Source organism: Pseudopipra pipra, chromosome 1, assembly GCF_036250125.1.
Source record: "Pseudopipra pipra isolate bDixPip1 chromosome 1, bDixPip1.hap1, whole genome shotgun sequence".
NCBI lineage: Eukaryota > Metazoa > Chordata > Aves > Passeriformes > Pipridae > Pseudopipra > Pseudopipra pipra.
In genome coordinates, this window is record NC_087549.1 from 141057202 (window position 1) to 141070675 (window position 13474).

General features: G+C 39.1%; 1 long non-coding RNA gene across 1 annotated transcript; it reads right to left on the reverse strand.

Annotated features, from left to right (window-relative positions):
- Positions 1-11080: 11080 nt before the first annotated feature.
- On the reverse strand, positions 11081-12043 carry LOC135421265 (uncharacterized). Its single transcript, XR_010433951.1, has 2 exons — positions 11568-12043; positions 11081-11194 (listed from the first exon to the last, which is right to left on the reverse strand). It is a non-coding gene; the product is annotated as an uncharacterized LOC135421265 (long non-coding RNA).
- Positions 12044-13474: the final 1431 nt, after the last annotated feature.

Genomic DNA, 13474 nt, shown 5'->3' on the forward strand with positions numbered 1-13474 from the left:
CTCTTGCCCCATAATATTTAATTCTTCCTTAAATGCCTTCACAGCTTTAAAGATCATTGGTTTTGCATTCCATGATTTGTATGATTTTGCCTCTCTTTGTTTATCTGCTCTCGCCTCCACTCACGATGCCTTATCCTCTTTTCTTTGGCAGTGATGATGGAATGCAGTTTTTCTCTTTGTTGCAGAGTTGCCACAATGATTTCTATTGCATCACTCCAGTTATCAAATTCTCTAGAATTTGATTTCTCTGTCATGGTGCCTACCAAAATGGTGAATAACATGGGCAAAGACAAAGGAACAGTGAGAACAATTTATGAAACCCCATTTATTTCTTATATTTAGAAGACATGGATTAATCTTAAAAGCTATTAATCCTTTTGACTGTGGTATTCTAAATTTGTCTTCTTCACTAGACATCAACAACCTTGTTGTTTTCCTATGGTTTGTAGAAAATTATAAGAGATTGCCAAAATACAGATTAAAAATAGAATAGTAGAACTGAAATTGCTTTGGTGAATCCCACGCCTCTTGAATAATTGTATTCTGATTTGTCCATATTCATCTCTTTCAGAAACCATAGTATCACCATTCCTGGCAAAGAATGCTTCCTTCCTTCATTACAGCTGTGAAGACAGGCTTTGTACTTGGGTGGAAAAATAATGAAATGGGTTCTTCAGTTGGTATAGTCTCCATTTTTTGAACTCCCAGAAAGCATTAGACTTGTCATCAGCTGAAGGGGGAGGATATATAATAAATTTTTCATTAGGGTTTATGTCCTTTGAAATGGCAAACAGTGCCCTTTGCAGTAGCTGGAACTTACGTAGCATAATGTGAGTAAAATCAGAATTTTCCATGTGCCCCTTGTGCTGACCAAGCATTTAACAGGCAGCAGGCAGGGGTGATAGAGCACTGCTTTCCTTTGAGTGTGGTTCAATGATATGGGATTAAAGATCTACCTTGAAGAGTATGTGAGGCTTAGGATATAAGAAGAGGGTTGGGAGCTGAGAGCAAGGAAGTTGAAGCACATGGTTCATTGGTCATTGCACTTTGGCAGATCAGCCCGTAAAAGGTTATTAAGACATTGTAGATTTGAAGCCCTGTGTGTCCTTTAGTCCCTCTTACCTCATCCACCAGACCTCTACCCAGTCATGGCTCTGCAGAATAGTTACTCTGCATGTAATATTAAAATCTCATATAAATTTCTCTCTGTTAATAAAATTGGTGATCAAGTATCCAGAACAGATATAATTCTCCAAATTCTTTAAAAAATGGGAGAGGAAAAAATACTTCTTTAATCCCATCACTATTTCTGAAAATCTTCCCTCTCTAACATCATCAGCATCTCATAGGTCTCAGTGGCATAGATGGGTACCAGTCCTAGTTTGCCTTGAAAAAAGTATGCATTTAATCTAGGACTTGCAAATTTAATTGTAGTAGTGTTTAATGCATGAATTGACTATGTGGAGCAGCTGTCCTTTCTGTGTAGGGATTACAGATTACGCTGATTACAGATACATCAGCCTTACTTCTATTGCTTGAAGGTACAGCCTGATCTACAGAAAGCAGCACTGGTCACTGTTATTTTAGGTGTGTAATATTTAGCAGAACAATGTAAGGGTTAAAACACAAGTTCATGCTATTTTAATAGAAAAAATGCATTACATTCCTGTTGTATTCCCCATGGCTAGATTTCCCTGGGAAAAGGTAGACAACAATGGTACATTGTTATAAGAAACTTTAAGTGTTTTAAGATGGAGGTTGATAAGTTTATGGATAGGGATCCCAAAACAAGATAAGAATGACTCTGAAGTTAGAATTAAACCTTGAGATAACTGTTCTTTTGTATCCAATTTATTGGTAGTGCTGATTCCCAAATGCATGTTGGAGAGGAGATTCTGTGTGTTTGCAATGCTTTAGCCTCCCATTACAGGATTTCTGTTTCTTATCTCTGGGAGTCAGGGTGCTGGGCTCAGTGCTCAGTGAGAGACACTGCTGTCGCTTCTGGCGTTAGAAGCTCTTGGAACATCTTAGGATCTTTTGGTCAATTTGCTTCCAATTCTTGCTGCTGTAAGGATGTTGGGAAATGACCACTCAGGCTTTCTTCTTATGGTACCCCAGAGGTACATCTTTAGTCCTTTTCCTTTGTGTCTCAGGTCTGTGGGCAGTCAGGAGTGTGTAGGCTGAGGTACGGGTTTGTTCATGGAGGAGCTGCATGGCTCTTTTAAAACAAATATTTGTTGCAGTGGTTCTTGTGTTGCCTGGGACATCATTCAATGACCTAAGTAGTCTTTTTACTCTGTTACTGTGTTCTAGACTGTGCTAAGACCTGAACCCAGACAACAAGAAGCAGTGCTTGTAAGCTTGTAAAGCTGCTGTTTGTGCCTCTCACCTGCTTAGGGCTCTTCTTTCTTGGCCAAATTAAAGATTTCTCAAGAAATCCCTACTGAGCATTTTGTGAATATTGAATATGTTAAAAGAGCTGTTTTTTGCTCCGAGTACAAAGCATATTTTTCATTTTTCCTCTTTGCACGTAGATGTGGGAAGTGGTACAGCTCCTACCCTGGGAGACAGGCATTCCCTTTTTTGTACTTCCCAGCTCAACAGCATGACTTGGTCTTTAAAAAAGACAAGTACAAGCATGCTGGTCAAATCACATTACAATTAACTAAGAAGTCCAATGTGGTATAGGTCTTTATTAAGATTACTGAAGGTTTTATGAGATATACAAGATTGCAGAGGAAACCCTTTCAGAAAATATCATATATATTAATGAAAATACAGCAAAGTGCTCCCACCAGTGTGTTCTGCTGTGTAGAATTCTTTTACTTTAAACAGCATTTCCGCTCTGAGAAAAAAATCTCTGAACATGATAGACTTTTACTTAGCAAATCCATTTCTTTGTCTGTAAGGATTTTATCTGCACATACAAGTGACAAAAGTAATTTAGTTTTGTTTTTTATTCCAGCTAGACAGGCTAATTATGTATTAGGTAATAAGCTGAATTCTGCTCCTTTTTATACATGGTCAACAGAATTTACTGCATTGCTAGCAAGGATATTTATGTAACTTAATGAGAACACTGAAAAAGGAGCAAAGGTTTGGTTTGCTTCAGACAGGCTTCCCATGAGATTACCAATATTCATTGCTTTGATCTCTCCTCAAGGTTCAACATTAAAAGAGGCAAAATCACATAAACAAGACTTTAAAGTTGCTGTCAACTGGTTAATTGATTATTAATTTTTTGAGATCACTTCACTCCTGCAAAGAAAAAATCAGGCAAAATAGCAATCTTTTGTGTGTGGGAACACTGTTCTTCTGCTGACTTTTTTTTTTTTGAGAAATATCAAGAAAAAACAGATTGTCTAAGAAAACGTCATATACCAGAGTATGTAGGAACCTTTGTGTTCATGTTCTCTAGTCTGGCTGGTGACCAGGAGAGTCTCTTCAGCATTTTGAATGAGGAAAGCTGAAGTTCAGCCTGCCATGGAGGTGTCACATTCTTTTGTTTTGACCTTCCTGGGGCGAGAGGCTTCCTAGAGTGTCAAACAACCAGAACACTTAACCAGAACAGTTAACACCTAGAGTACATTCCAACTAATCTACTATAAGCATCGAGAAACTAGCATGTAAGCTAGTCTTCCTAGCCTCCTCTTAACGTCTATGAAAAAATTTAAACACCCCAGAAGGTGATCTATGTCATTGATAGGTGACATAAATTGTCCTCTGGAGAGGACCATTTACCTTCTATTGACTCTTCGTAAAAGAGCCCAAGTAAACTAACTTAGCTTTAGACAGCCAAGTCCTAGATGCCTAAAGCTTAGGTAGGATGAATACTGAGCTGGACTCCTAAATAGGGCAGTTTCATTCAGATGCTTAAATTTACTCATGGAACTCTTAAATGTAAATTTAGATCCACCTTAAGGAGATTTCCAGAAAACTGTAATAAGACAAGCAGTAATATGCAATATATTGATAGCATCAATGCATCAGTCTCAGGACATAATTTCTAATTACACGAGTGTTTCAGATGTGCTGCACACACAGAGTGAAATAGTACATTTTTTAGAGCAGTTTTTTCTAAAGCAAAGGATGTGTTTGGCACTCATTTGAAGGAAAGTGTTCCAATGACGCAGAATCAAATTGGTTCTCTGGATTTTGCAAAGATCAAATAGAATCCATTAAAACATTATTGATTCCAACTTTGTGCTGAAGTACTGTCTGTGAGAGCTTTGTCATTAGCACTCTGAAACGGCTGATTAGAGTCTGACATGAGTTATGAGCATATAGAAGCTACCAAATGGTATTAGTGTGCATAGTGAAAGGCATCGGGCATTAGCAGGGGTTGGACTAGATGATCTCCAGAGCTCGCTTCCAGCCTCAGCTATTCCAGGGTTCTGTGATAACTGCACTTCTGGCGCCCATGCACTTACATCCCCTCTTTCCCCGTGCGGTGACTTCTAATTGCTTTGTCTGTCCTATTGTTGCAATTTCTCTGTTAAAAACAAAACAAATGAACAAACAACAACAAGAAAAACCACCAAAAAAATCCCAGCAAAACCAAACAACTGAAAGTAGGTTTTAAGGTGTGTTAAAGAAACCTTTTACTTTTATGTCAAAGAGACAAATTTGGCAAGTGCCTGTGTTATGTTTGAAAAAAAAAGTAAGGAACAATCAGCTTCAGAATGGCATCCTTTACAGGCTGACTAACCAGCCTGCAGTGATGAACTGGTCTGTGCTTTCCCTACCAGATGGGAACAGAAACATCCATATCAATGAACACACACCAAATTGAGTGGAAACAGACCCTAAGGACAGAACTGTGTAGTGAAGTTATCTACCCGCACAGCATTACAACAATTGATCTACTGGTGTATTATAAGTACTAAATTGACACTTTTCATTGATCAAAATCAGACATTCCACTGATGGAGCACAGCATGCACTTTTCCTTTTAATTTATGTATTGCTTTATGTGGTTATCAAAGTGATCATCTTTTTTTTGGAAGGGATAATAAAGACAATGGTGTGAAAAATAAGGTATGATATGTTATGTTAAAGGATATTTTTGCTATTTTCTTTTTCCTCTAAGTACACAGCTCATTTTCATAAGCTCCAGCATATGCAACAGTCCTTATTTTAGTTTAAAGTTTTTCAATAATTTAGAATCAAATCATAAAACACTCAGCATGCACGATCAAAATCAAATTTAAATAGAAGAGCAGTATCAATATTTTGAACATTTCTGCAGTCTTTTCAAGTTCTTTTTTCCCAGTAAGAGGATGTTTCCAATGTTGACTTATAAGTGAAAATAATGAATTCCACATCATTCAAGATGTAAGATTTGAAGATAGGAAATTGTTTAGTATTCTAATTTCAGACTCCTGAAGCAAGTGCTCACAGTCTGATTCATCTATATGCAACAGTACTCATCCAAACCATCCCTGTGAATTTTTTGTCCAGTTTTAACCCTGCAGCAATGCTTGTCATTTCCTAAAGAATCGAAGAAAGCTGATGAATAATACTATGGAAGTTTTATATCCTGAAGTCAAAATATAAAATAATTATTTTGATTGAATGGATTTCCTTTGGATTTTTTCTGCTTCACCATATGGTGTTTTTAGATGAGTCAAATCAACGATTGAAGAGTAAGTATCATCTCTTAACATTACATGCATATGATGACATGCTGCCAAAATTCAAACTCTCTGACTGCATTACTGCATACTGTTGATGGAGCTTCATGTCACAGAGATAATCAATCAGATGACAGATGATTGGAATTAGAACTATGCAAATGAATGCAATAGATGTGTATCATAAATGTTTTGTTATTTCTGAGTTTGCCACAAGAAAATATCCTTTTTGACAGAATTAATTATTTTGTCCGAAGAACAAATCTATCATTGACAAAATTTGAAACATTTACCCTAGCAAGCTATATGATTTCAAATCACAAACCTTGTGTCTGTACAACTGACTGCATTATATTATTTTGGCAATATGCTGATTGCCAGGCGTCTGACAATGTACTATAAGCAATCCTGACTAAGTAGGCATGAGTCACTGAAGGAAACTTTTTCTTTCAGTTTGGAAAAGTACAAACTGTTTTCTTTTCTTTTCTTAGGGCATGTATTTTAGCTTCTCAATGTGAAATCATCATCATCTCTATCTTGCAGTTCAGGTTGGGAATGTAATGGAAAGAACACATAGACTCAGCCAAACTCATAATGGTTCTGTTTGCTCTGCATCCACTCTGTTTTGTACACACAGACCCAAGTATTGGCTTTTTACAGCTAGTGGTTGTCTTGGAATGCATGTAAAGAAACCATTCAATATCAAAAAGTTAATTAATAGCACAAGTGTAGCTGCAGATCAACTGAGCTGTTTTTGCAGATGCATTTTACTCTTACCCTGTATGTCTGCATGAAGTTTGTAAAGCAATATAGGACCCTTCAGTGTTGAGGCTGCTTGGGTATTCACCGAATCTTCATTAAAAAAGCATTCCCAGTGCCCGTACAAGGCAAGAACTGCTATTTACAGAAGCATGAATGAGCTTTCCCAGCACTTTTCTCTCTTGCATGCCATTTCTCTGCCTGGGTTACAAGTGCAAAGACAAAGTCCCAGAGGCATAACTGGCAAAGAATCAAACACGGATCCATATCCCTGGTCTCTAGCTGAAGATGCAGATTGACTTATTTTAAACCATTTATTGAAGTCTCATACTTCTACTGATGAGGTCTTTCTTCATTTTTACATTTATCAGTGATTTTCTGCTCAGTGAGATAATATGCAAACCCATAAGCTTTTCAGAAAAAAATGCAAACAGTTCTGCTTTATTTGACCTGCAAACACGAGCTTAGGCATAGAATTGGTAGGGGTTTTTTACATTTTGTTTTACTTTGTCTTTTCTGCTTTTTACTTTGGAGAGCAAAACATCTGTATTACTTAAGCAACCAATGAATCAAAATCAGATCACACACTGTAAGAATTTAGCAGGCACAGCAGGTCACCTGCATGTGAAATACATGTGATAGTTCCTTATTCTGATTTCTGTTGGAGGAGAGGTGTTGAACAGGAACCAGCTTTTGTTTTTATAAGACCAAGATTAGGTTCACGGTTCAGTAATTGGAACAAAACCTGGCAGTTGTTTGAGGAGTTTCCTTTCATGCTTGAACAGTACAAAAAAACCTTCCAAATTTCTAAATGCCCAGGTGCTTTGCCATGGGAGGCATAATTTATACTTCTAACAAATAGTTTGGTTCAATTCCCTCATTGGCAGCAACATATTGCTGCCAGGTATTTGCTTGGTGTTCTGCAAGGAGCAAGAGGCCAGTTCCCAGCACAAAGGTGTCCTCAGCACCCAAACTACCATTTTTATCACACGTGGCATCAATCTGGGCAGCAGCAAGTGAAGCCAGAACATGAGAGTGACATAAATTTCTCATTCCACCAGTGTTCTTTTCAAGTTAAGTTTGAGACATATTAGAAATGGAAGAAAAATGCTGCTGCTTCTCCCTTCACTCAGGCAGTTGCAGCTGTAAATGCAATGAGCACAGAAGGCCCACAGAGACTATTATAAAATTTCCCTTAAGTCTCAGTTTGGGCATAGTGAGACTGAAAAGAATGTCATTTAGCCCTGTGCCTCAGAGCACAACACAGCTCCAGCCTAAGGAATGGAGTTTGCAGTTGTCCTCTGAAAACAATGTTCTCCTCCTGACCACAACCCATGGAACAGTGCATTACCATCTTGGATGGGATCTTTCAGCTGAGAAGCAGAACGGAACACTAGAAATTCTCATCTTATTTTGTTGTTTTATTGTGGGTTTTGTTCTGTTTTGTTTTGTTTTTTTCCCTGTCCCATCTTCATCCAAATTAAACCCAGAGAAGTCACTCCTATAGGAAAAAAAGTGCTGCTATCCTGCTTTCTGAAAAGAACTTGGCATTGCTATTCTGGACTAGACAAAGTAATTTGAGGAACTAGTCAAAGCTAGAACTAATTTTTAATTGAAAGAAGAAAACAATTCCTGCTTCCTTGGTGACAGGATTACTCCTCCCTCAAAATGCTGAAATGGCTTTCAAGGAAAATGCATCTTCAGGAAGATTATGGAAGTTGTAAAGATATTTGACTTTGCTGACAGCAGAGTCACAAGAAAAAAAATAAATAAAAATATCCTAAGCAGCCTGTGTGGTAACTGTAAACACAAACAGACTAGGCTTCTCATCACTATCAGTCCTCCTCTTGCCAACTGATCAATCTGGTCACCAGAAAGGTCCTCTCATGTGATTTCTGTTTGAAGTGTTGAGGTGTTTTCTGACTATTGACAATGGTCTCTTTGTATGCTGAGCAGACCAGGGTATACTCACAGTCAGTCAGCTGATAGAGAAATTTTTTTAAAGCTTTTTTCTGGAAAGCTGGATGAAAAGTTATTGTTAGAATTTTGTAAATCAATTATTTTTTCCTGTTCGACACAAAAAAGGAAAGAAAATAAAAACTAATCATGAAATGAATGACATTTGAAGCTTAAATAAATATATTCTAACCCCCACAAAATTTCCTGAAGCATGGCTTAATTGAAGAAAATAAAGATAATTCTTCCAACAGTATCATGTGCTTTTCCTCTTTCCAAAAACAGAAGCTTCATTTGCTTTCTCTATTGACCCCAATCTAATTTTTCTCTAGTAGGGCACAGGGACTATGAATTCAAATGGACCAAAGAGGCCAAAGACTGTTTTGGTGTCCCTCACCTCTCATGGGGGGGAGGAAATGAGTGACACTGCTGAGAAGAAAATGGTATAAGCACTCTCACTGACCTATACAAGTATCTTTTCACAGAGTCAAAAGATATTTAGCAGTGAAGTCTGGGTAGTGCAAAAATCTTGCATCCCCCATTGCCAAGGAGAGCGTGCAGTCAGGAGGGTGAGGGTACAGATACATGCAAGCCCTCCCACTGGACCTGCAACTGTCTTAGGACTATTTAGCAAACAGACAAAGTTAGCTGGGAACAAATGCTGCTCTTGCCCACAGCATGTCTGTTATCCCCACCCGATGAAAGGAATCCTGCCCTTGGCACCAGACTGCCAGGAGCATGGGATCGCTTCCCTCTGCTTGTTCCTCAGCCTGTTGTAGTGCCAGCCAGAGCAGAAGTCAGTCTATGGAATACAGATTTTGGAAACTAAGCAGCAGTAATTCAGCACTTTGCCTCCACTTTCCAGCAAATAGGTCTTTCTAAAGCATGTTTTTTAACTTTAAATTTTGCCTTAGTGTCTGGTCAGCAGAAGATTTCATTTGTTCAAGATATTGAGAAGTCTTTTTGACCTCAATTAATGCTTTGAGGAAATAAGCTAGAAAGCATATGAACCATTATTTTACCATCACAGGGACATATATATATGTTAGAAACATGTGCTTTGCTAAAATGGTCTTGGAGCAGTTTCTACATGCCTCTGTCCTCACTTGGATCATTGTTGCCATTCCTTCTGTGCTGGCATTCCAGAGCTGCTGATTCACAGCCTACGTCTGGTTCTGTAGCGTTCTTGCCAACTCAAAGCCTCATGGATTATTTGGAGACTTAACTTGCTCAAGTCATTCTCCCTGTCACTGACTGGTTTGTGTATTATAAATACATTTCTGCAGGGACTTTCCTCACTATATTTGATTAACTCATTTGATTTATCAGAAGTGAAGTGTTTTCTTTCCTTCTTTCTTTCATTCTTACTTCATTTGCCTCAGTTTTACCATTGAGAATAAGAAGAGAGCTGCTGATTCTCATACAGAGGCCTGCTGACTTCAGAAAGTCATGGGGTAGATGAGGATATCTGCTTAGGAAGAGTGACTGGACAAAGGACCACGATCCAGCTCTGTGAGCTGTCACTGGTAAAAACAAAAACTGAGCTTTCCAGATGTGTTACTGTGGACAATCACTTGGGATTTTTAAAACTTAGCATTGAGATGTTTGTAGACTGCCATACACTCCAACTGCTTAGTGTGTATCTATGTTAATTAATTTATAATTGCTCACGATATTGAATTCTTCAGTCATGTAGTACAACTTGGGCATCAAAGATAATCTGTGATAATAGCTGAATTCAGCCTAATGTGTATAAAGGATGTAAAGAGGCTGGGAACAGTAGAACAGTGACTGTGCTTTGTTACATGCATGTTAGGGAGGATGCCCTTCTTCAAATTCCTGCTCTGAACCATGTGAAAAGCTAAATGCCTTGCCATCCTATGGAGCTCATTTCCACTCCATCAAAAGTGGCCAAGGTTCCATCCTGCTGAAATAAATCAAAATTTGCGAGTAGTTTCAGTGTATCTAGGATTACTTCCAATAAAATATATCCCTTGCCTTAACCAAGGCTGTTTTTAAATCTCCTGCAATTTCAGTGGGAGTTCCTAATTGAAAAAACTGCTTAGGGCATGAGTGGTTTTTATAGATGAGGTTTCCTCCACCATAATGTTTAATATGGGTACAGCTGGGCAGTCCTCTTTGTTAATGCGCTTTACAACTCTTATTTCCAGCTTCACTAGGCAGAAATAATTTCCAAGGGTGGGATGTGAATTTAGTGTCCATGGCCCTTCAGTCTTTTTCTGTTGGAACTCAGTTATATTGCCAGTGTGGTTGGGATGTCAGTGGTAGGGGCAATGTGCACTGGGAACAGGATGGACAACATCCTGACCTATTCCAGTAAGAAGCTGTTTGTACACTGCTTTCAGTGAATGCTGGCTGTTGTTCAAAAGCCAAAAGCACCTGTCTTTCAAGAAACCTGCCTATAAACTAACTCAGAAAGCCACCATTATTGACTTATAATATCAGTCAAGTTATATTTTGAATGGATGGAAATGGGCTAGACATTGGAGATGGGCTGGAGTGATCGTTGTCTGTAGCACTAATAAGCAAAACAATCCAGACTTCGCAACATACCTGTGTTCCTGCAATTGGATGTTCTCAACTGCCCCCATTTTGCAGCAAGATTTGCAACACCAGGTTTTTTTCCTCCAACCCATCATCCTTGGACCCTGACAGTTATGTGGGAATTTTCACTTTCAGGGATTTTCTTGTGAAGAAGCACGTCTCAAGTCTTTGAAAAAACTGCTGAGTGTACACCCCACTGGCTCAGAGCCAAAGGGCACAGTCTGTGGGTGTTTTATTTGTTTTCAGCCAGTCATGATTTTTTTTCAACACTTGAGTTCCACCTAAGGAAGGAGAAGTGTATGGTCAGATGCATCCTTCAAAAATGCAGGGTGTTAATTCCAAGTTAACTAAAGCAGGGGGCAAATTTTAGAGATCCTTGGTCTGGTTCCCATAAGCTTTGCACCTCTGTGCTGCCCTGCCTCCTCTCTCTGTCTTTCTCTCCCCTGAGCACAAACCCTCAGGAGCTTCAAACTGCTCCGTGTCTCACACTGCAGCAGCAGAGTGGCCACTGTAACAGGACAAACCTCCCTGCTGACAACCAGGCACCAAAGCTCCATTTCCAGTGGGGCCCTGGCCAGCTAACCCAGAGCGAGCTCAGAAACTTGCACTGCATTGCAGACAGTAGCTGAGTTTCCATGCACAGCCTTTCCCTACCTGCAGGAGGGAGGGAGAGCCCAGTTCAGGTTTTCATCTTCCTTCTAGACATTTTCCCAGAGCAGGATGTGAGAGAAGGCATTATGATTTCCATTGCAGGCATCATCCTGGAGCTTTTCAGTCTAAATTATTTAAAGCAATTGTGACATTACGCCCCAAAATAATGTCTCTATCAGCAGATGGAGCTGAGCTGAGGTCACAATGATCCCATTTGCCATATCCTGAATAAAAGCCTTCAAAATGAAACTAAAAAAACAAGATACTCAAGATGCTTCACCAGTACTGAAAACAACCCAATTTAGAGCTGGCTGTGACTGGTGAGACTGTGCCTTCCAAGCAGGTATAAGTTACAGAGTTCAGTGCTGCTACCCCATGCAATAGCCCCTCTTTGAAGTGCCTTATATCCCTTGTGCCTACACAGGGAATGATGGCCCATGAAGGCCTGCTGCACATCCTTCATGATGACCAATCCTTTTCCTCCCCCAGAGTGACAGCTGCTCTCAGACAGTGCAGCTCCATTGCCAACCAGTGCAAAGTCAATATTCTGGCAGAAAGTCAGTTTTGTTCTGAGTATCTTTTCCCCTAATCTCTGTACTTTTCTGACTACAATTCCCTTTCCTGTACTTTCACTGAAGCCTTCTCAAGCCTGGAAGATGGCCAAACAGCCACATTCACAGTGAATTGACAGAAATTTGTACCAGGAAATAGAGTGAGAAGGACAGAGAACAGCAAAAATTAACCCAAAATTACTAACAAAGAGGAAAAACTAAAGTTAGAGAGATGAGACTTCTAGGTGTCAAACATATCATCACTAGAAATCTTTTAATAGTTATGATATTGGTATTTGAAAGATATTTGAGGCAATAAGTACGTAAATGGAGGTAGATGCTAAGTCACTGTAAGAATATATAGTAAGGACCATATGAGAAAGGCCACTAAGTCCAGTGGCATGGATATAATTCACTTCCAGGCGCTGTGCCAATCCAAGGCCCAATCTCTGCCAAATTATTTTGAGCCTGATCTCTGTGGTTGCTGCTGAATCTGTCTTTTTCCATCTTGCTGTACCAGGGCATTCAGCCCCAGCAGACACATGAAACTGAACTAGCAATTTATTTGAGGGAATGGGCTTAATGTTCCTGACAAGATGGAAAGTTACCAGCTGGGTTATCTTCTGCATCTCATCCAAATCAAATATTTTCACCATAATGTCTATTAGACCAAGCATAAATGAAGGGTAGACCTTCCCAATATCCACAAAGCTCTGTAGCAATTGAGAAACCATATATTGTGTCATTTTTTTCTATTCAAACAGTCTGTATCTACTAAAGCATAAAATCTTGACAGGTTTCCATAAACCGGTGAGTGCAATTTTAATAGTGTTTTTATACCAATAATTTCATAAATGAAGGTTGTTTGTTCAGCTGATCTGGCAGAGCTGGATGTGTTATAGAAAGATGGATTATGGGATGTCTCACTGAAACTTCCAGGTTAAATGTAGAAGTCTTGTTAGAAAGGACAGTGTCTGAAGACATCGACAACAAAATTGTTCTTGCTACTGAGAGAGTTCTTTCAGGATGGTCTGCTCTGGGATCATCACTGGCAGCAGTGTCAGATGCCCAAGTGTCAGAAAGATTCATCCTATTCTTGCTACAATTTCAGCATGGAGCATTGTATGCAAAATGAGTCCTAATTCCAATTAGATTATTTTTTTTCTGGTATGCCAATATCTGGTAAAGCTTTTGTGTTTGTCACTTTGCTTACTGCTTAGGCTTGTTGCTTGCCTCTTTCTGTGGATCTTTGCTGAGACCACAACTTCTTCTCTGTGGAGTATTCCTTATAATTATCTTGTCACTCTTATTTGTAGGGAATGAAGGAAGGCATTATGTTCCTGAGAAATCATGTTTATC